The sequence below is a fragment of the Pseudorca crassidens genome, chromosome 16 (assembly GCF_039906515.1).
Source record: "Pseudorca crassidens isolate mPseCra1 chromosome 16, mPseCra1.hap1, whole genome shotgun sequence".
Classification (NCBI taxonomy): domain Eukaryota; kingdom Metazoa; phylum Chordata; class Mammalia; order Artiodactyla; family Delphinidae; genus Pseudorca; species Pseudorca crassidens.
This window is the reverse complement of record NC_090311.1, coordinates 74,351,788-74,373,134: the sequence shown is the minus strand read 5'-3', so window position 1 is coordinate 74,373,134 and position 21,347 is coordinate 74,351,788. Positions and strand designations below refer to the sequence as shown.

The 21,347-nt window shown below is 51.2% G+C and overlaps 1 protein-coding gene across 1 annotated transcript in view; it reads left to right on the top strand.

Annotated features, from left to right (window-relative positions):
- Positions 1–762: 762 nt before the first annotated feature.
- The window catches only part of RET (ret proto-oncogene), a 113,731-nt gene continuing 93,146 nt past the window's right edge, over positions 763–21,347 (top strand). The window contains exons 1-2 of the mRNA XM_067710964.1: positions 763–950; positions 5,698–5,807. The gene's annotated coding sequence lies outside the window, so the exon portion shown is untranslated. The remainder of the gene's footprint in view (positions 951–5,697; positions 5,808–21,347) is intronic.

Sequence of the window (21,347 nt, the reverse complement as noted above, 5' to 3'; positions counted from 1 at the left end):
GCCAGACCAGGCCAAGGAGCCGGAGGGCTTGTGCAAGGTGGTGAGGCAGCGGCTGTCAGGGCTTTGCTGTAGAGGGGAGGGGGCACCTGGGGGGGCTGGTCAGCCCCTTGGAGAAAGAGCCCACATCTCAGCCACATGAGCGGGTACCTTAGCTGTGGACCTCCTTCCCGCATCCCCAGCTCGCACCACTACCTGCTCTGGGCCGCAGGGTGAACCCCACGTGATTCAGAGGCCAACGTCACTTCCTCTGAAACACCAGCTCAGAGACAACAGCTTGTGGGCCTAACCCCCAAACTTTCAGCTCAGGAGGACGTGAACACTCCGGGGTGGACCCGAGAATGTCGTGAGGACCCCTTGTCACCTCTAGGCAGGGACAGGCCCAGAGGGGCTCACCGTGGGGGCAGATGCAGATCCCCAGGGAGGAAGGAACTCCTGCTCAATAGCAGGCCCATCACACCCAGTGGTCAGCCAGCCCAGACCAGCTCGTGGTGAGATGTTCCCCTCGGGGCCCGCCCTGCAGCCCTGCAGATCGCTCTCCGGTCTGCGTGGGACATGCACCCAGGGCCACCCGTGTCCACCACCTACGCTGGGGGCTGCTCCACAGAGATGACCGGAGGGCAGGCCTGAGGGGGCGGGTAGCAGGTGGCCAGGGACCCCCAGAACTGCCCGCGTCAGCACCAGGAGGCAAGCCCCACCTTGTCTCTTCATCCAAACAGGTCCAGGTAAAGGCCGTTTCCGTCCTGGGAAATGTGGCTGGTCAGGAGGCAGGAGAGAGCCTGCGCCGTCCTGCAGGCCACAGAGACCAACGGTGGGCAGCTCTGGACGGGACGAAGCCTGCAGGCCAGCACTCTCGTGAGAGCTCCCCTTACACAGGTGGGATCTGCCTGGCGTGTCAGCCACCCATGAGGACAGTCTGTGACACGTGTCACCTGAGCTCGCTCAGGGTGAAGGTGAGCTTCAGTGGCTAAAGGATCAGCCGACTGCAACAGCCGAGGCTGAGGCTGGGGAGTGGCACAGGTGGGGGTCCAGTCCCAGGCAGGGGAGGGTGAGGTGAGGCAGGTCAGAGAAGGTCATGGCGGCCTATGGCCGCCAGTCGGAGGGGCGGGGACTCAGAGCCAGCCCCCCACATTCACCGGGCTCTGGGCTGCCAGCTGGGCGCAGCTGTGGCCGGGGGTGGGAGGGAGACCTGCTCCTCCCAAAGCAAAGTGGTCAGGGAGGAACTCAGGCCCGGCCTGGCCTTTCCAAGGTGCAATCGACCCGACGACCAAGCTATTGGGACCTCTGGGCGTTGAGCTCAGGGGCGGGTTGCCTGTAAGCAAGAATCCCGCGTGCTTCATCAGCAGGCTGCCTCATGCAATAGGTAGCAGCTCGTTAACGCGCACTCCCAGGATGGAGCCCGAAGAGGCACAGGAGCAGGCCTAGGTGGTTCCCCGGTGCGCCAGGCGGGGACGAGGGGTCTGCGCCCCACGGCAGAGCCTGCGGGCCTCTCCTTCTTGCTGCCCTTCCATCGCTACCAGGCCTGCAGTCGAGGTGGGCAGCAAAGCTGGCACCAGCACCAGCACTGGGGGTCACTTACACCCCCATCCCTTCTGAACCCAGATGAGTCGTCAGGATCTTTCTCAACTGGGGGCCCCGGGGGCCTTAGGGGGGCTCGCAGCCCCTCCTCCTCAAAGCCACTTTGTGAACCTTGACGAGGACTTGAACATTCAACGGAAGATCCTTCACCGTCCGTTGAAGAGGCCGCAGGAGGCAGAGCCAGGATCAAATCTCAACTCCACCCCGTCTCTGTGCGACTGTTGTAGGGCAGGTCTCCTGCTGCGGGCCCCAGCTTCCCTGTCCCCAAAACGGGCACAGCAAACTCCATTCCAGCCATCCTGGAGACCTTGGAAATCCTCTCCCCTTACCCCACCCCGTCCACACGGGGCTTAGAAAAACTGGGCAACATATAACAAACAACATTTAAATGCACGACTGAGCTTTCGAGGCAGCGAGGGGCATTTCCAGAGACAGAGATGAAGAGCGAGAAAGCACAGCATGTGAACCCAGGCACTGATCTGATTCTGTGCCAATGAGAGCAGGGCCGGGGACGGCTGCCTAGCCCAGGACTGGGGCTTGAAGACACACACAAAAGACCGACTGCACCCCACAACCTCAGCATCCAGCTAGCTGGACCTGCCTTAGAGGGCTGCCAGCAGCTAAACCTTCACAGAAAGCTTTAGAAACTGTTAACAATTCTATCACCCAATAGCTGCACACTTCATTTTCATCAAGGAAACAAATGTTTCTTAAATTGGTAAGTTTGCCGTATTGGTCAGCTGGCAAAGCCTGTCTTCAGCAAATTGATTTTTTGAAAAACCGACTTTCAGCAAATTGACTTTCCATGAATTAGCCCTTTGGTGAATGTAGCCTCTTGGCCTGCTTCCAGTTTTAAAGGTCCTCACAGGAGAGGAGTCAAGAGCTTGGACCCTCTTCCCTGGTGGCACAGTGGTTGAGAGTCCGCCTGCCGATGCAGGGGACACGGGTTTGTGCCCAGGTCCGGGAAGATCCCACATGCCGCGGAGCGGCTGGGCCCGTGAGCCATGGCCACTGAGCCTGTGCGTCCAGAGCCTGTGCTCCGCAACGGGAGAGGCCACAACAGTGAGAGGCCCATGTACCGCAAAAAAAAAAAAAAAAAAAAAAAAGAAGAGCTTGGGCCCGTAAGAGAAGGTGGGAATGGATATACTGAGCAGCAAAGTCCAGCACACTCGCACGGAGCAGGGCAGAGATGCTGACTGTGTCTAAGAAGAGTCTGCATGTTCTAGTAGACAGGGAAAGAATTTCAGGGCAACTTATTAAAGTAGTAGAAGTAGAAAATATGACCTCTGTGTTAGTTTCCTGTGACTGCTACAACAAGTTACCACAAAATTGGTGGTTGACAGCAACAGAAACTTCTTCTACAGTTCTGGTGGCCGGAAGACAGAAACCAAGTGTCAAGAAGGCAGCGTAGTTCTCCCTCCTGAGGATTTATGGGAGAATCTTTCCTTGCCCCTTCCAGCTTCTGGTGGCTGCCCTAGCTTTCCTGGGCTTGTGGCCACATCACTGCAGTCTCTGCCAGTCTTTAAAAAGCCTTCTCGTCTGTGTAGGTTTGTGTAAGATCTCCCGCTGCTTCTCTCTTATAAGGATATATGTGATTGCATTTAGGGCCCACCCAGAGAACCCAGGATAAACTTCTGCTCTCGAGATCATTAATTTCAGGACATATTTGCATATAAGGTAATATTCTCAGGTTCTGGGAATTAGTGCGCGATTGTGTCTTTGGGAACTATTATCAGCCAACCACGACTTCCAAACCCTTAAGAAGAGGAAAAGGGAAGACAGAAAATTTAGTCACTCTGATAGGAGTTAGGAAGGAGAGGGAAAATAGAAGTCTAGAAAAATCCAGGACAAAAATTAAGAGCTGGAATGAAGTTCTCATAGATCAATAAAAACAATAACCACAAGTGTACTCCACAGAGACTGTCAGATTGGACACAAAAGCAAAATCTAGGCTTCTGTTGCTGACAAGTGTCACACTGAAGCATAGAAAGGTAGAAGGCAAGAGGTTAGGGGAATCCTGTCACATGAGCACTAAATGTGGATGTGTTCATCCCCAAACAATATGGACTTTCAGATACCAAGTGTCACGGGGATATATATGGCCACTGGGAGAAGACACAGGAGAAAGTGAAGCTCGCTTTCCTCTACTGAACCCTCACACCTATGAGGTCAAGTCAGTCATGGCATGTGGCCTGGCTTTGCAAAGAAAAAGGCATTTCCTTGAAGGTTGTGGTGTCATGGTCAAGATCCGCTCAGGACAGCCTGGCTCCCAGAGAACAGCCCGACCAACCCCGTCCTTCTAGGGACGGGGCCGTCCAATGAGAGGCTGCAGAGCAAAGCTTGACTCCTTAAGTCAGGAACTGCCTGAACCATCTTCATCTCTATGAGTCATTTTCATCGAGACAGTGTGTGGAGGGAAAAGAGACCCAAGTACGTTGAGAGACTGTTCGAAGGCTGACATTGCTTAGGATGAGACTAGGTTAAAAAGCGAGTTGATTTACAGGAAGTGATAACAAAGCTAAAGTGATTGTGGACAAGACACAAAGGGAGAAGGAGGGGCTGACCCCTGGGGTCCAGTGTGGGGCAGTGACCAAGCACCTGGCTGGCCTTGGCATGTGGGGCCTGGCAGGAACCTGCTCCTTTCCCTCAGGGGCCTCATCTGGAAGACAGAGGAGGGGTGTGCGGGTCTCTGAGGCCTGGCGGGTGTGAACTGTGTGGACCTGGGTCTCGCCGTGAGCGGCCGTAGGCCAGAGCTTTCCCTGCCAGGGATGCTCATTGTTTTTCTCAACAGCCTCCATCTCTGGGTCCTGAGCCCTCAAGGACCCTGTCAAAAGTGTGCCAGCCTTAAGCAGAACCCTGGATCCACCCTCCAGGACCTTGAAGGCCATCCTCTGTGGTTGGAAGCCTGCTTAGGGCCACACTCACCCCCATCACACACACACACACACACACACACACACACACACACACACACACACACACACACACACACACACACACACACACACACACACACACACACACACACCCCGGGACTTTGGACCCAGTTCTACAAATCTCAGCATGTACCAGAATTACTTCAGTATGTAATGGCCCATCCTGATTTTTAGAAGGAGCCGTTCTTAAACTGCATGTGAAGATCATTCTGTCTGGAATCTTACGGCCAGTCTAGGGGTTGCCATGTGGGGGTCATCTCACCATGGCATTGGGAGACTTGCCCCCTTCGAGGACATCCAGCCTCCCTAACTGCCTCTTCTGGACAATCCCCTGCGAGGCCAGCCCCTGGTGGGTTCAAGGGAGAGACATGGTTCTCTCTCGGCAGGAGAGAGTTGCCCTCTTCACCCTCGGGGTCCCCCACTCTGCATGCTTCCTCTTCACATCCCAAACTGTTCCGGGGACCCCAGGCTGGCAGGCCGCCCAACTTCAGAAACAGCCGTGAGCCCAGTGAGAGTGGGGAAACACACCATCCCCTAGCGGGAGGCAGGCAGCAGAATAGGCTGGGGCTGGGAGCCAGAGCACCTGGGTTCAGATCCCGGCAGCACCTCTGACTGACTGTGGGACCTCTCCGAATCCCAGTGCCCTGGTCTACACTGCATGGGTCACTGGTCATGGACAGTACACCCACGTACGGAGGAGGAAGGAGGTTCAGAGTGTGAAGGGCATGCCCAGGGGACGTGCTGTTAACTGATCTCATCCACATCCAGGCCCTACAGCCAAAGCCTGTCCCAGAGCAAGGTGTATGGCTGGGAGCTGGCGCGCACTCGGGGCTCCTGGGCCTGGAGTCTCAGAACCTGTGATAGTGAATTCTATGCGTCAGCATGACTAGGTCGGTGGGGTGCCGGGATATTTGCTCAAGCAGTATTCTGAGTGTTTCTGTGAGGGTGTTTCTGGATGACATTAGCATGTTTTAAATTGAAGTATAGTTGAGTTACAGTGTTGTGTTAGTGACATTAGCATTGAATCAGAAGACGATATAAAGCAGATTTCCCTCCCTGATGCGGGTGGGCCTCATCCAGTCAGTTGAAAACCTGAATAGCACAAAAGGCTGAGCCTCCCCAGAACAAAAGGGAACTCCTCCTGCCTGACTGTTGAACTGAGACATCGATCTTTTCTGACCTTCAGACTTGAAATACTGCGTCTCAAGCCTGTCAGACTAGAACTTATCCCATCAGCATTCCTGGGTCTCCAGCTGCCAACTGCAAATCTTGGGACTTCTCAGCCTCCACAATCAGGTGAGCCAATTCTTTATAATAAATCTCCCTAGATAGATGCATAGATAGATAGATGATAGATAGATGATAGATAGATGCATAGATAGATAGATGATAGATAGGTAAATAGGTAGGTAGATAGATAGATAGATAGATAGATAGATAGATAGATGGATAGAAAGGGTATCTTACCGGTTCTGTTTCTCTGGAGAACCCTAATACAGAGTCCAAGAGTGGGGGATGACCCTGGGCCCACTGTACCCAGAAAGGATCCACTCTTCTGTGCTTCCAGGAAGGGTCCCTCAAGTAGGGCAGGACCCCACTGCCTCAGCCAGCACTTCTGGGGTCTGTGAGGTCGGCAGCCATGGGCTGAGGGAACCGCCCCCAAGGTCAATGCTGCTGTGAAGAGAGGCAGCCTGGGCTGTGAAGTTCAGCGGGTTGAGGTGTAAACCTGACTCAGACCCTCAACCAGCTGTGGCCTGGGGCAAGCTACCTACCCTCAGTTACCTCTCTGTGAAATAGGGATGTGAGAGCTCTTGCCTCACAGGGTTGTAAATACCCAGTGTAGTGCTTGTCACACAGCTGACACTGGATAAGTATTAGCTGGTGGCAGAAAACCTGGAACGCAAACAGCTGGCCCCCATAAAAAGGCCAGACTTGTCCCATATCTAGCCGTGGACAGAGGGTTGAGCCCCATTGCTGAAGAGCCCAGGACTGCATGCCAAGAGGCACCTGGCCCAGGACACCTGCAACTGTCCATCAGATGCATCTACTGGGAGTGGGAGCCCCAGGGGAGACAGAAGGTGCAGCCCCCGAGACCCCGACCTTGAAATCCTTGTTCCTCTGTGGTTTGTGTGCCCAGCCCCTCTGGGAGTGCCCAGGAGGGTAAGCCCGTACTCCCCACTGGGAGGCATCCAGGGCCTGCATCTGTGCCATGGGTCATACCCTGGAGGTTGGACCTCATGGAAACCTCAGGTCCCCAGCCAAGAGTAACACCCGCAATATGCCTGTCCCATGACAGCTGGCCCAAGAGCTAACTTCCAGGGATGTGTTGGTCACCTTGCACTTTCAACCCTCAATGCCAATCTTGTCATCAGCTTGTCATCAGTGGTCTCAGACACCTTTGAGGACTGCTCAGCACCACGATCCAGCTCCACAGTGGGCCCAGTATGTCCCTGGCTTCAGAGGGGTTCTCCAGGGGAGGGGTCCTGTGAGCCCCAGTCCCTATAGGCCCCACTTCCAGGCACCTGTGCTGTCTGTGCCTCTTGCTGATCATAACCCTGCTGCCCCAGACTCACAGCCCAGAGCATCTTTCTCTGTACAACATTCCTACTGGGGCCATTGTATCAGTCAGCTAAGGCTGCTATCCAACAGAAATTTATTTCTCACAGTTCTGAAGGCAGGGTTGGTTTCTGGTGAGGCCTCTCTTCCTAGATTGTAGGCAGCCACCTTCTCCCATGTCCTTACATGGCCTGTCCTCCATGCATGTGGAAAGAGGGAGAGAAAGAGGTGGAGAGCTCTCTGAGGTCTCTTCCTCTTCTTATAAGGACACGAGTCCTGGGACTTCCCTGGCGGTCCAGTGGTTAAGACTTCGCCTTCCAATGCAGGGGGTGTGGGTTCGATCCCAGGTTGGGGAGCTAAGATCCCACATGCCTTGCGGCCAAAAAACCAAAACACAAAACTGAAGCAATATTGTAACAAATTCAATAAAGACTTTAAAAATGGTTCACATCAAAAAAAAATCTTAAAAAAAAAATAAGGACACCAGTCCTATCAGATTAGGGCCCCACCCTCATGACCCCATTTAACCTTAATTACCTCCCTTTAGGCCCGGTCTCCCAGTACAGTCACAGTAGGGGCTAGGGCTTCAACATATGCATTTGAGGAGGACACAGTTTAATTCATAACTGCTCTCACAGCATGTCCCCTGCCCAGCTGTGTGCTGGTGAACCCCAGGAGATCCAAGGCCCTCAGACAGAGCCGGGACAGGTCCAGGGCACCCCCAGGGGTCCTGCCTGCCCTCCCTGGAATCCAGAAACCCTGAACCAGCCTCCCTTTAGAGGGATGGAGGTCATCAGGTACCAAGGGCTGTTAGTCCCCAGTTCTCTCCCTGCTGATCCCACCACCACTGTGCTGACCCCATGCCTGTGAGCCCACCTGGTGACCCCGACAGGAGCTGGTGTTTCCATGAGACATGTGGGACTTGCCATGTCCTGGAGAAGGCAAGGCCCCGAAAGAAAGAGGGCCTGGGAATCTGCATCCCAACTCTGATGCTCCAGAGCAGGTCCAGGAGCCCCATGCAGTCCATCTCCAGACCTCTGGCCTTAGGCCCTCTGCTGAGAGCTCCTTTCTGCGCTCTGCAGCTTTGGGGCCTCACCCAGGAGTTCCTCAGGGCTCTCCCAAGTGGCGGTGCTCAGCGCTCACCCCTCCCTAGACTAGGCTCCAGGCTTCCTGGCCCAGTACGGACGTTCCTCAGGGGCTCCAGCTTGCAGCTTCAGGCTGAGGTGGGGGTGTGGGGTTGAGGGTGGCAGGGCCTGAGACCCAGAGCAGCCCGTACCTCCCAGGCCCCTGAGCCCTCATCCTGCTGGTGCTCTGCACCCTAGGGTCCCTTTGGGGGAAGACACCCATACTGTGCTCTCCTCAGCTGGGCATCTCTGATTGATCCACTTACGGGGGTGCAGATGAGAGAGCCCTATGGAAGGCCAGGTTGCAGAGCCATGGCCCTCTGTGTCCCCCAAGGCTCCTGCATGGGCAGAGACCATTACTTCCTTTTAGAAAGAGCTCTTTGAAGAGGGAGCGCTTTAGAAGGAGCGTTTCCCAGCAGAGATCTCATATCAGGCCCTGGTGTGGGATTCGTATCATTGATTTTATTGATACACAGAAAACACAGCTTGACAAAAAACAAGAAAGGGCTATTATAAATACATGAAGATGGAGCAGAGCCTGTTTTCTGGAGGGAGTGGAGTGGGGCTCTCAGACTTGCCCTGAGATGCACCTGACTGCCGCCTGCCTGCCTGGATCCGGCCCCTGCCTGGGGAGAGGTGGTGAGAGGCACTGGGGCCCCTGACATTTGGTGGTGACCTCCTCGGGTGGCCTCACCTGCCTCCCTGTGAGGCCCCCCAGGTCTGCTGCTCTGAGCTCTGCTCTCAGGGATCTCCTTCCCCGTGCGGGCAGCACCTGGCAGGGGTGATGGGTCTAGAGGTGAGGTCAGGGCTGGAATGCAGTGAGGAGGGCTGCGTTTAGGGCGTGGTGCCGGGGCCCCAGCAGGAGAGGGCACGCAGCAGAGGGGATGCTGAGGTCGGTCCCAGGAGGGCAGGGTGAGGGGTGGATGCTTGGGGGAGCTCCCCACCACCACAGGAGCTAAGCCTTGGTGGAGACATGGCTACTCACCCCTAGGAGGGGGCTGGGACCCCCACCCATCCCCAGGTAAATGGACCCGACCAGGTTGGCTGGAGGAGGCTTCGCTGGACTCTAGGGACTGAGTTAGACTGTGCAGGAGGGAACGTCCTGGGTACGCCAAGGCCTGCCTCAGCCTCCCAGCAGGGCTCCCAGGGCCGCAGAGCCAGTGGAGAGCAGTGCGGATCATGTCCACTTCCGTGCGGGCTGGAGGAGAAATGATGCAGTCCAGCTGCCAGGAGGTGAGAGCACCACACGGTTGTGGCATTTTCCATGCTGTGAGGTTGCTGGGAGGGGAAGGCCTTTCAGAGGGACATTCAGCCCAGCAAGGAAGGGACACCGCCTCAGACAGTCTCCCTGTATGGCAGGGGCAAGTCTCAGGCCAGCATCTCCTGGCCTGGTTGTCACCCCGAGTAAAACGAGGTGACACCAAGGCTGGTGGGCAACTGGGAGCAGAATCCCACACAGCATCCTCGTGGCTCCGGGGAGAGACAGAGCCCTGAGCAGCAGACTTCTAGAGGCAGCCTCTTAAGTTCTTTCCTGAAGCGTCACACCTCGTGTTCAGGCTACATTGGCCTGAGTGACGGTATTTAGCTTTCCTTTTGTGAGGAAAAACCCATGGAATTGACTTCCTTTTTATATTTCCACTGGGGCTGCAGCTTACACCTTAAATGTGAGTATGTCAGGATAACAGGGGGTCAGGGGACTTGCTGGGTGCAAGTCCAGTTCTCTGAGTTGTCCATCAGGGCAATGGGAGCATGCCCGAGCTCTGCTGGCCTACTTGGGGATGGAACAGGGTGCTGGCTGACTTCATGATGGTGACTCAGGCTCTGTTGAGAGGCTCCTGTGGGCCCCAGTGAGATCAGAGCTGCCACGGAATTCCCGAGCCACAGGCAGAAGCTGCCATCTACCCAGGCAAACTGATCCTCGGAGAAGCTCACCTGTATGGCCATATTTCCTTTGAGGTAATGGGGTTGTGGGTTTCCAAGGGAAACTGGGGCTTTAGGGAGATGGGGATTCTGACTTTGATCTTTCAGCTCAGATATTTTATCTGCCCATTTTCTGATTAGTTTTTGTCTGACAGGAGCCTCAGGGCCAGCACTCAGTCCCAGGGTCTTAGGGTAGGAAATGTCACGCCCTAATTTTCCTACAGAACATTTGATCATGGTGGAGGAACCATAAAACTTTCAGTTAAACTTGGCTGATTGAGCATCTCATTTATTTTCGCTCTCCCCAAATCCTACCAAAGTGACCATACATAAAAAGAGAAGTTTGAAACCTACAAAGACAGAATAAACAACAAGTCAATTAAAACACAGGGGAAGAGACAACTGAACAACTGATACCAACACACTGTGGGAACATGGAAAGCAGGTGATGTGGTGGAAACAGCCCTGAGTCCAATGGAGGGAAATGGATGAAAAGCAGTGACGGATCCCCAGTGTCAGGCCTCAAGACCCCCACCGCATGCCTGCAGGAGGTAGGAGGTGTGTTCCCAGGTGAGCCAGAGAGGTCCTACTGAAAAGGGGAGGCATCATGTTGGAAGTGAGGGGCAGGTGAGTTAACATCTGCCTTCTGAGCGATGACATGGGCTCCCCACCCCCTTCTGCCATGAAGCAGCAGCGCAAGTACCAGCAGCCTTTCTGTAGCCCCCAGACCAGAAATTAGAGGACTTTTCTCCAGGGAAATGAAATCATCCCAGAGAAAAGGCGTTTAGGGAAAGATCCTTTCCTTGAAATGCTGGCGCATCAATCACATCTCTCTATACAAAACTTCCAATCCATCTTTTAAGATAAAAATTTTATTTTAGAAGAGCGTTAGATTTACAGAACGATTGTGAAGATAGGACAGAGAGTTCTCCTATACCCCACACCCAGTTTCCCCTATTATTAGCATCTTATGTCAATATGGTACACTTGTCACAACTAAGGTACCGATATTAATACATTATCATTAATTAAACAGTACATCTTATTTGGATTTTCATGGTTTTACCTGATGTCCTTTTTCTGTGCCAGGACCCCATCCAGGATACCACATTACATGTAATCATCGTGTCTCCTTCAGCTCCACTTGGCCGTGACCGTTTCTCAGACTTTCCTTGTTTTTGATGACCTTGATAGTTTCAAGGAGTACTGGTCAGGTATTTTGTAGGGTATCCATCAGTTGGGATATGTCTGATGGTACATCATGATTAGACTGGAGTAATATGTTTTGGAGAGGAAGACCACAGAGAAAAAATGCCCTTCTCGGCTTCCCTGGTGGCGCAGTGGTTGAGAGTCCGCCTGCCGATGCAGGGGACACGGGTTCGTTCCCCGGTCTGGGAGGATCCCACATGCCGCGGAGCGGCTGGGCCCGTGAGCCATGGCCGCTGAGCCTGCGCGTCCGGAGCCTGTGCTCTGCAACGGGAGGGGCCACAGCAGTGAGAGGCCCGCGTACCGCAAAAAAAAAAAAAAAAAAAATGCCCTTCTCATCACATGACATTAAGTGTCTTTGCTGTTAATATGGCTAAGGATTGTCAATATTGACCTTGGTCACTTGGCTGAGATAGTATTTGTGAGGTTTCTCTACTATATAAAGTTACTCTTTTTTTTCTTTCTTTTCTTTATTTTTTTTTACAAAGTAGAATGTATTCTATAAAAGAAAATAACTGAGAATAGCCCACATTTAAGGAGTGGGAGTTATACTCTGCCTCTAAGTGTGGAGTATCTACAATTGTTTGGAATTCCTTTGCACAGGGTATTTGTCTATTCTGCCCATTTGTTTATTTATTTAGTAATTTTATTTACCTCAATATTTATTTTATACTTTGGGTTATAATCCAATACTAGTTTATTTTGTCACTCAAATTGAGAGCTCTTTCAGTTGACTCCTGTGTCCCTTTTAGCCCCATCATTATGTTTTGTTTTGTTTTGTTTTACCACTTTCTTACTTTCTGGTACTACAAGATGCTCCAGGCTCATCTTGTATATTTCCAACCCCAGCCTAGATTCAGCCGTTCTCCAAGGTGCTCTGGTTCCTTTTACTGGAGAATGGTTTTAGAAATCAAGATCTGGGGGCTGAGTGTGCTCATTGTTACCATGGTATGGTTGCTTCTAGGGTCTCTTAGCTGACAAAGCAAAGAAATTAGTGCCCATACTGCATGTGATGGTTAATTTTCTGTGTCAGCTTGGCTTGGCTATAGATCATTCTGCCTTTCCCCCCTTGTTCATCTGTAACCTCCTGCTCTGACAGTGAGAAACCTGGCTCTCACCATCAACCATCCTTATACTTAATTGTTCAGTTTCAGTATACATGTAGAATGGCTTCAGAATTGTGAACCCATACTTCTGGGAGGAACAACTATATCAACTAGAATACAGTGCTTATGTACAGTTCCTTTTGTCTTTAGTCTTACAAACTCCACTCATTTCTGAAGTTACTTAGGTCAGCACCTTTTTTCCCCATCCTCTTCAGTGAAATAATGTCTGACATTTTTAGTGCCGTTAGATTCTTTTGTCACGTTCTGCATTCCATTCTAGGATCCTCCATAAATGGTTTTTTTTAAAAATCAGGGCTCACTGCATATGAATAGCTCTACGCCTGAGGTGTTTGTTGACAGAAATGAGCAGCAGGTGTTCTACACTGTAGCTGTTTGAAGTAGCAATAGTAGTTGGGGCCAACAAGAGGCAGAACAAAAAAACTGCAAAAGAAAACCAAGGGAATGTGATGTCTATAGGGGGCTTTAAAAAGCTCTGACATATTTCTGGGAATCTAAAAGGTCATATGCAAGTGCAGGGCTATGCACATGCTCAGGAAAAACCTGTTAAGGACCTAATCTCTCACTTCTGGTGTAACTTGAGGCTCTCTGCAAGCAGAAAGTGAAAGTTAAGGCAAACTTGTAAACTGCATGCCTGAACATTGAAGGTGAGCTCCGACACACACACACACACACACACAGTCCCTCAGAAAAGGCTAGAGGATTTATTTGTTAAAAGCATTTAAGGAAATCTCTTCCCAATCATTAGCTGATCATTAATATGTTCATTGTTATCTGCAGGAACCCATTAAGAAAATAACTTTAAAAATACAGTAAAAGAGGGCTTCCCTGGTGGCACAGTGGTTGAGAGTCCGCCTGCCAATGCAGGGGACACGGGTTCGTGCCCTGGTCCGGGAAGATCCCGCATGCTACGGAGCGGCTGGGCCCGTGAGCCATGGCCGCTGAGCCTGCGCGTCCGGAGCCTGTGCTCCGCAACGGGAGAGGCCACAGCAGTGAGAGGCCCGCATACCTCAAAAAAAAAAAAAAAAAAAAAACAGTAAAAGAAACAACAAGGACACTAAAACAGTATGCTAGAAAATATAACACAAAAGAAGGAAGTAATGGAGAAATAGAGGAACAAACCTTAGGTAGACTGACTAGAGAAAGAGAAGACTCAAATTACTAAAATCAGAAATGGAATAAATAGGGAACATTACTACCAACCATACAGAAACAAAAAGGATTATAAAGGAATACTATGAATAATTGTGTGCCAACAAATTAGGTACCTAGATAGAGTATCTATTCCAGACTACTGAAATGGACTCAAGAATAAATAGAACTTCTGAATAGACTTATAATAAGTACAGAATTTGAATTAATAATCAAATTATTACTCATAAAGAAAAACCAAGGCCCTGATAGCTTCACTGGTGAATTATACCAAACATTTAAAGATAAGTTGCTACCAATTCTTCACACACTCTTCTAAAAAATAGAAGAGATCACTTCCCAGCTCATTCCATGAGGCCAATAATACCTTGAATCCAAAACTCGACAAAGACACCACAATAAAAGAATACTACAGACCAATATCCCTTATAAATATAGACACAAAAGTACTAGCAAATCAAATCCAGCAACATGTTTTTTTAAAAAGGATTACATACTATAATCAAGTGAGATTTATCCAGGAATGCAAAGTTGGTATAACATACAAAAAAGAATCAATGTAAAATACCACATTAAAGAGAATGAAGGGAAAAGATTCATACGATTATATCAGTAGATGTAGAAGAAGCGTTAGACAAAATACAACATATTTTCGTGTGAAAAACAATCCACAAACTAGGAATAGAAGGGAACATCCTTAATCTTCGGAAGGGCATCCATGAAAAGCCCACAAAATCATACTTAATGGTAAAAGACTGAGTACTTTCCCACTAAGATGAGGAAGAAGACAAAGATGGCTGCTTTCGCCACTTCTATTCAACACTGTACTGGAGGTTCGAACCAGGGCAATTAGACAAGAAAAAAAAGGAAGGGGGCTTCCCTGGTGGCGCAGTGGTTTAGAGTCCGCCTGCCGATGCAGGGGACGCAGGTTCGTGCCCCGGTCCAGGAAGATCCCACATGCCGCGGAGCGGCTGGGCCCGTGGGCCATGGCCGCTGAGCCTGCGCGTCCGGAGCCTGTGCTCCGCAACGGGAGAGGCCACGGCAGTGAGAGACCCGCGTACCGCAAAAAAAAAAAAAAGAAAAAAGAAGGAAGGAAGGGAGAGAGGGAGGAAGAAAGAAAAGGCATATAGCTTGGAAAGGCAGAAGTAAAACCATCACTATTTGTAATCTTGTGCCTAAAAAATTCTAAGGAATCCTTAAGAAAACTATTAAAACTAATACATGAGTTCAGCAATCAACAGACAAAAATCCATGTACTTCTATATACTTGCAAACAACAATTTGCAAATGAGATATTTCATAGAATCAAAAAGAATTAAATACTAAGAAAACATTTTGATAAAAGATGTGCAAGATTCGTTCACTGAAAACTACAAACCATTCCTGAATGACCTGAAAGAGGATCTAAATAAATGGAAAGGCATCCCTACTGCCCCTTGGTCACACATGAAGATCTGAGATGAAACATTGAAAATCCCTGACACAGAATCGGTGCTCTGAAAACAGCAGTTGCTCTAATGCAAACGGTTCACACAACTAACTCAACTGTTTTAATTTCACTTCTTGACACCAGGGTACTTTCTACCAACACCCTCAACCTCAGCATACTGGCAAGGAAGGAAGTCCCTCTCCTTCTGTCATCATTTTCATCCACTGATACTGATATAGGAAGTGACGCCAGAAAGAAAGGACATGATGGGCCCCTTGTTTGGGTTTTAAGAAACCCTGCCAGTGCCGAGAGCATCTGGATTCTACCAGAACGCACGGCCCCTTTGGTCTCACTGCCACCCTTACTCAGTCATCGACGTGACAAGCTTTCCTTGTCCTCACTGAGTCACACACCGTCCACCAGCACCCTGTGCTCATGAGGCTTCGTGAAGATAATGAGGATGGACCTGCACACGTATCCACATGTCTCCCCAGATCACGCGTGCTCCATTGTTCCAGAACCTCACTCAGAGAACACAAGTTCAAAGGTAAAATGTTAAGAATTTCAAGATGGCCATAGCCGAGATCGGCCATGCCTCCTGTCCCCTGCTCTCTGCCTGGGCTGATTCCGTGTCCACGTAATTGGGACTTCACAGGGCAGGGGTCCTCCCGTGCCCCGGGGCCTCTTCTCTCAGGGATGCCTCCTGCTGCCCAGGCTGCTCCGTTTATGGATCTGGTTCGCCCACTAGAACACGAGCTTCCAGGAGCAGGGCTGTGTCTGTCCTATCAGCCAGTGGCCCCAGTCCCACGCCTGGCACCTGTGCTAAATAACTATTTGCTGAATAAACGCATCAACTACCCACTGAGTATCTGTCAAGCACCTAGGATGGGACGGGCACCTCCAGGGCCCAGAGATAGAGACAACGCAACAGCTTCTGCCCCCAGGACCTCCCACCCTTATTCCCACCTGGATGGCTTCTAACTTGCAGCTCTATGAGGTGAGTGGGGTCCGCAGGGTTGACCCATCTTGCTGATGTACAATACAAGCCTGGTTGCCAGGAGCAGAGCCAGGCCATGTGACAGCTGCCCTTTTGGCCCCAGGACCTCAGGATGCAGACCCACAGGAGTCTGAGAATGAGAAGGGCTGGGCAGGGCCCTGGCCCAGCACCCAGCTGACCCAGGCCTCCCCCGCTGCCCTGGGCTACTGGGTTGGTGTCCGGAAGGAGACCTCCCCAACTTAGAGCCGACCTGCTCCACCTTCCACTTTCCACTGCAGAGCTTCCAAGCCTGTGCAAGACCAAACATGGGTCTTCACCCGGATTTTGCAAAACGATTTGCGTTTCCTGATAGAACACCTGCTGGTGTTCAGCTGCCCTGTTTTGTATACTTTTTCTTTTTAGCTCAACCTTGTTTTCCCAAAGATGATGATGACTATTTCTAATGAACTTGAGCATACTAACATGAATTTGTCAGATTTACTTCTCACAACTTTCCTCTGAGACACTGGGCATGTAAATGAGATGCCTTCTGAGATAGGAGAGTCGGCTTCCTGCAGGGGCAGTCAAACAAGCGGATGTCTGGGGGGATGTGGCCTCTGAGCAGGGCCTCTGGCTCAGAAGACAGCCATCCTGGGAAGGGGGACCTGCACGAGCACAGTGTGAAGGCGGGAATGAGCGCAGGTGGTCCAAGAAATGTTTGTAGGGGGCAGGGCAGGAGCTAATGCTGGACAGACGGAGGGTGCCAACCCCAGAAGGGCCTTGGCCACAACCAGGGCTCCCCGTCCAGCCGTGTGCTGGGGTCACGAGGCACAAACATGATACTGTGGCAAAAGCTCTCTGCACAGGGTCTCAGGGTGCTGATTGCATTACTATCCTTTCAGACTCTCCCAGCTCTGAGCCTCCCTCCCTGGGGTCCGCTGTGAGCAGACACCATGGCCAGCTTCTCAGGGGGGAGATAGGGGGTGCAGCCCAGAAAGGCAAGCCCAGCTCCATCACCACTGCACTCTGCTGTGCGAACATGGATGGGCTCCAGCAGGAAGAAACAGACGTGACCGCAGAATTCTTTGACTCTAAAGAGTGTCGTGGGCTGTGGAGAGCACGGCATGATGCTGGGTCCCTGGAACGTATTTCCGTTCATGCCGAGTGCTGGTTAGAAGTCAAGAGACCAGCTCCTGCTCACTCTAGGGGTGGTGCACCCCTGGCCCCCGCCCCTGAGACCTGAGTAGGCCAGCCGGGGGCAAGGGTCAGGTGAAGCCTCTGGGTGCCCACGCCGTGGGGCTGTGAGGAGGGACCAGAGCTGGAGGGCAAGGGGCCCAACAGGTGACACCCCAGGACACAGTGCAGTGCCTACCTCACTCAACAGTGCTGGCCTGGACCCTACCTCTCCTGACCGTAGGGCAACTCTGTCCCTCCCCCAGCCCTTCCTCCCAAGGCAGGAGGGAGCTCCCAAGCCTGGAAGGGCAGCCAGCGCTGGGAGACCACTCATTCTTATCACCACTCAGATATGAGCTCACCCTGACTTCCATGTGTCAGGAACAAAAACAAAAAATGTCAAAATAATAGTTTTCCAGCCTTTTCCCCTCTCCCTGTCTATTCTGAGTCCTTTCCTTGTTCCTGGGTCTTGATTGGGGTAAAAGGAACATGGATTTCCCTTGTGAGGGGTCCTGGTCTCCTGGTGGTTGTGAGGGATAGACCAGTGATAACAGTGGATTCTAAGCACAAGATAAATGTGGGCTGTTATCTTTATAGCTCTGTTATAAACCCGGCTTCTCCTCCGGGCCCAGACCAGGAGGGGCGTGTGGAGGGCTGCCTGGAGCTCTGAGCTGGTCTGAGCTCTGGAGTCTGGGGGTGGCTGGGAGTGGACAGGGCTGACCTCGGGCTGGGGCCACAGCCACCAGATCCCCAAGCAGCTTCCTGGAGGAGGGTGAGCTAGAGACCAGAGGAGCTGCCCAGAAGTCAGAGACTGAGGGCCTGCGTGGCCTGAGTGAGCAGTGACTAGTTCTATAATCCAGGGCACCCGTGGGCGCCGTCCTCTTAGGTCAGCCAGGAGCCTCTGCAAACACAGACCCAGTCATGGGCTGGGTGAGTTCATGAGTGTGAAGCCCTGAGATCCAGCCTGGCCAGGGGCCTGCGCTGTTCTGGAGTAGCAGCGGCTGCCACTTTCTCCAAATCCACCCACCTTCTTTTAATACTTGTTTTTTTTTTTTTTTCTAGTTAATTCCCTTGGTTTTCCTTTCTATTTATTTATTTATTTGTTTGTTTATTTATTTATTTATGGCTGCATTGGGTCTTCGCTGCTGCGCACGGGCTTTCTCTAGTTGTTGTAAGCGGGGACTACTCTTCGTTGCGGTGCGTGGGCTTCTCATTGTGGTCGCTTCTTTTTGTTGCGGAGCACGGGCTCTAGGCGTGCGGGCTCAGTGGTTGTGGCACATGGGCTCAGTAGTTGTGGCTTGCAGGCTCTAGAGCGCAGGCTCAGTAGCTGTGGCGCACGGGCTTAGTTGCTCCGTGGCATGTGGGATCTTCCTGGACCAGGGCTGAAACCTGTGTCCCCTGCATTGGCAGGTGGATTCTTAACCACTGTGCCACCAGGGAAGTCCCTGGGTTTTGTGTTTTTTTTCTGTTTAGAAAGTTTTAAAACTATAGAAAAGTACAGACTATAGCAGACACCAGTGTTGGAATTTATAAATGTTGAGACCTGGTCATGTTTACCTCAGAAGTTTTAAATTCATGTAAAAGCAACAAAATATTGCAGAATAACTTCCCTCCTGACTCAAGGTGCTTTCCATAATTTTGAGACATATAGACACACACATGCACACAGGGCCGATAAGCACATGTGGATGGTGAAGACATAAGTGCTTCAAAAATAGTGTCAAGCTATGAATTTTCTTCTAAACATGTTTAATGGCATCCTATAAAGTTTGATACGTTGTATTTTCCATGACATTTAATTAAAAATGGTTCTAATTTCAAAAAAAAATTACAATCTAAATTCGAGTTCATCCACATTGATATATACAGATCTAATTCACTCATTTTAACTTTTCCACGAGGATTCTATATCATAAATATCTCACAATTTGTCTACTTCTTTAATGATTTAAGTTATTTCCAGTTTTTTTTCTATAACAAACTATACCATAATGATAACATTCTTATTCAGCCTCCCAGTGGTACCCAAGGACGTGTACCCAGAGTGGAATTTCCACATCTTGAGGCATGCACTTTTTCAAATTCACACATTTCTGTCCAGTCCTCCACGTGGTTGAATTAATTTGCACCCCGTCTGTGGGTGTGAAATTTCTTACTATTCATCATTTCATCCCCACGTGGGATTATCAGACACCATTTTTACCCAAACTGATGCATACAAAATGGTATTCCATTTTTGTTCATTTGTATTTTCTCAATCGTTAGTGATGTTGAACATCTGATTTCATATTTTTTACTGGCCATTCATGTTTCCTCTTCAGCAAATTGTTCTTTTTTTATCCTTTGCCCTCTTTTCCGATAGGTTATTTGTATTTTTTCTTGTTGATGTTTAAGTTGCTAATCTTCAGTTTGCTGTATGTACAGCAAACATCTTCTCCCTGTTGGTTGCTTTTCTCACTGAATTGTTTTTGAAGTGTAGCACCACACAGAGACTGCGTAACTCCAAATATGCAGCTCCACAAATTCTCCAAACTGCATATGTCTGTGTCACCCACCCAGGTCAGAGCACTGCCAGGTCCTGAAGCCCCTCCGCACCCTTCCAATCGCTGTCTGCCGTCTGACCCATTAACGAGTGGACTCTGTTAATAGCCTTCCTTACAGTGTACAGCCTTACTCAACAGAGGGATGGCCTCCTGGTTGTGGCATATTATTCCATTTGCTAATAATTTATTTAAGGTTTTTGCATCTGTCTTCATAGAGGAGGGTGGTCAGTGGTCTGGTGATCTCCATTTTTTGCTGTTTATCGAGTTATGGTGTTCATGATGGGCTGGCTCTGTAATAACTATTTTTCAAATATGACTTCGTAATTAACCCTGGAACCTGTGTTAGGGGTAACAAAAAGCAGCAAACAAATGCCTATCTAACACTGGGCACAGAGTGAAGGATTCATCCCATCAGCAGAAGCCTGCAGCCCGGGGCAGGTCAGGCTGGGAGCTCAGGGACCTGGGACTGTCTGAGAGAAGAGCGTGACACATGCCTCCTGCCCATGGACTCGTGAACCGACCCATCCCCAGGCAGGGACCAGGAGCTTGGCCTGTTGGATGGAGTCTGTGATTCTGACTTTATCACCAGGTCTGTGACCCACTGGCCCAGCCCAGCAGGGCTTTGGAGAAGATGGAGGCCTGGCCACTGGGTACTCATTCATTTAACTTGCCAGCATGGGCCTGGGGGTGGGGCAGGTGACCTGCTGCCCTTCCCTGGAGCAGAACAGCCTGGAGACACAGAGAGGCAGGGAGCTGGCCCGCTCCCCAGTCCTGCAGTCACAGGAGGCCTCACAGAAGAGGCACATGTGGGGATACAGAAGGGACAGTGCAGACGATGCCTAAAGCCAGGACACACGCGAGGCTGAGAGAACGGGGTGCCCCAGGATTGCAGTGGGAGGGACCAGGGCCATGGCTGGCCACCGGGTGGAGGCTGTGTGTGGCATGATGGGGTGCTGATCCCCACCTCAGAGGGAGCTGGGGTGACCTCTCCAGTGTCTGCACCCTGCCTGTGTGACGACAGTCCCTCTGTGCAGAACCTCTGGGCCTCAGAGCTATGGTGAGAAGCACAAGGCCTCTGCCCAGTGCCCTGCGGTGCTGGGGGAGGAAGGGCTTAGAGGCTGGTGCCTGGTCTATGGTCCAGGCCTGCCTTCAAGGAGTCCCACCAAGCAGAGGGCATAGCCAGGTAGCCTCAGTTTGGCAGCTGGGCTGTCTCATGCTCTGGGGGATGTGCCCAGGCCATGGGAAACATGGGGTTCAGGGGTTCAGTGTCCTCCAGCTCCCATCCTCTGAGATGGCATGTACCCCTGGAGAGCTAGAACAATCCATGCCATGCCTCAGGGAAAGCCATCTTGGAAAGACCCCAGGGAACACAGGAAAAACACAGCTCAATTCAGAAAGGAAGAAAGCTCTGAGGCAACCCCATGCCAGTGCCCCAAATCCCAGGAGGAGAAACCGAGGTAGAGAGAGCGAGGCTCACCCACAGACCCACACGCAAGGCTTGGGGCCTGTCCTCCAGGCACAGACTGAGGCACCCTAAGCTGGGTTTCTGGTCGGCTGCACACAAAGGAATAAACTGTCCATCATCTCATTACAGGAGGCATTCAGCTCAGCCCAGAGCCAGCGGAGTCAGCGG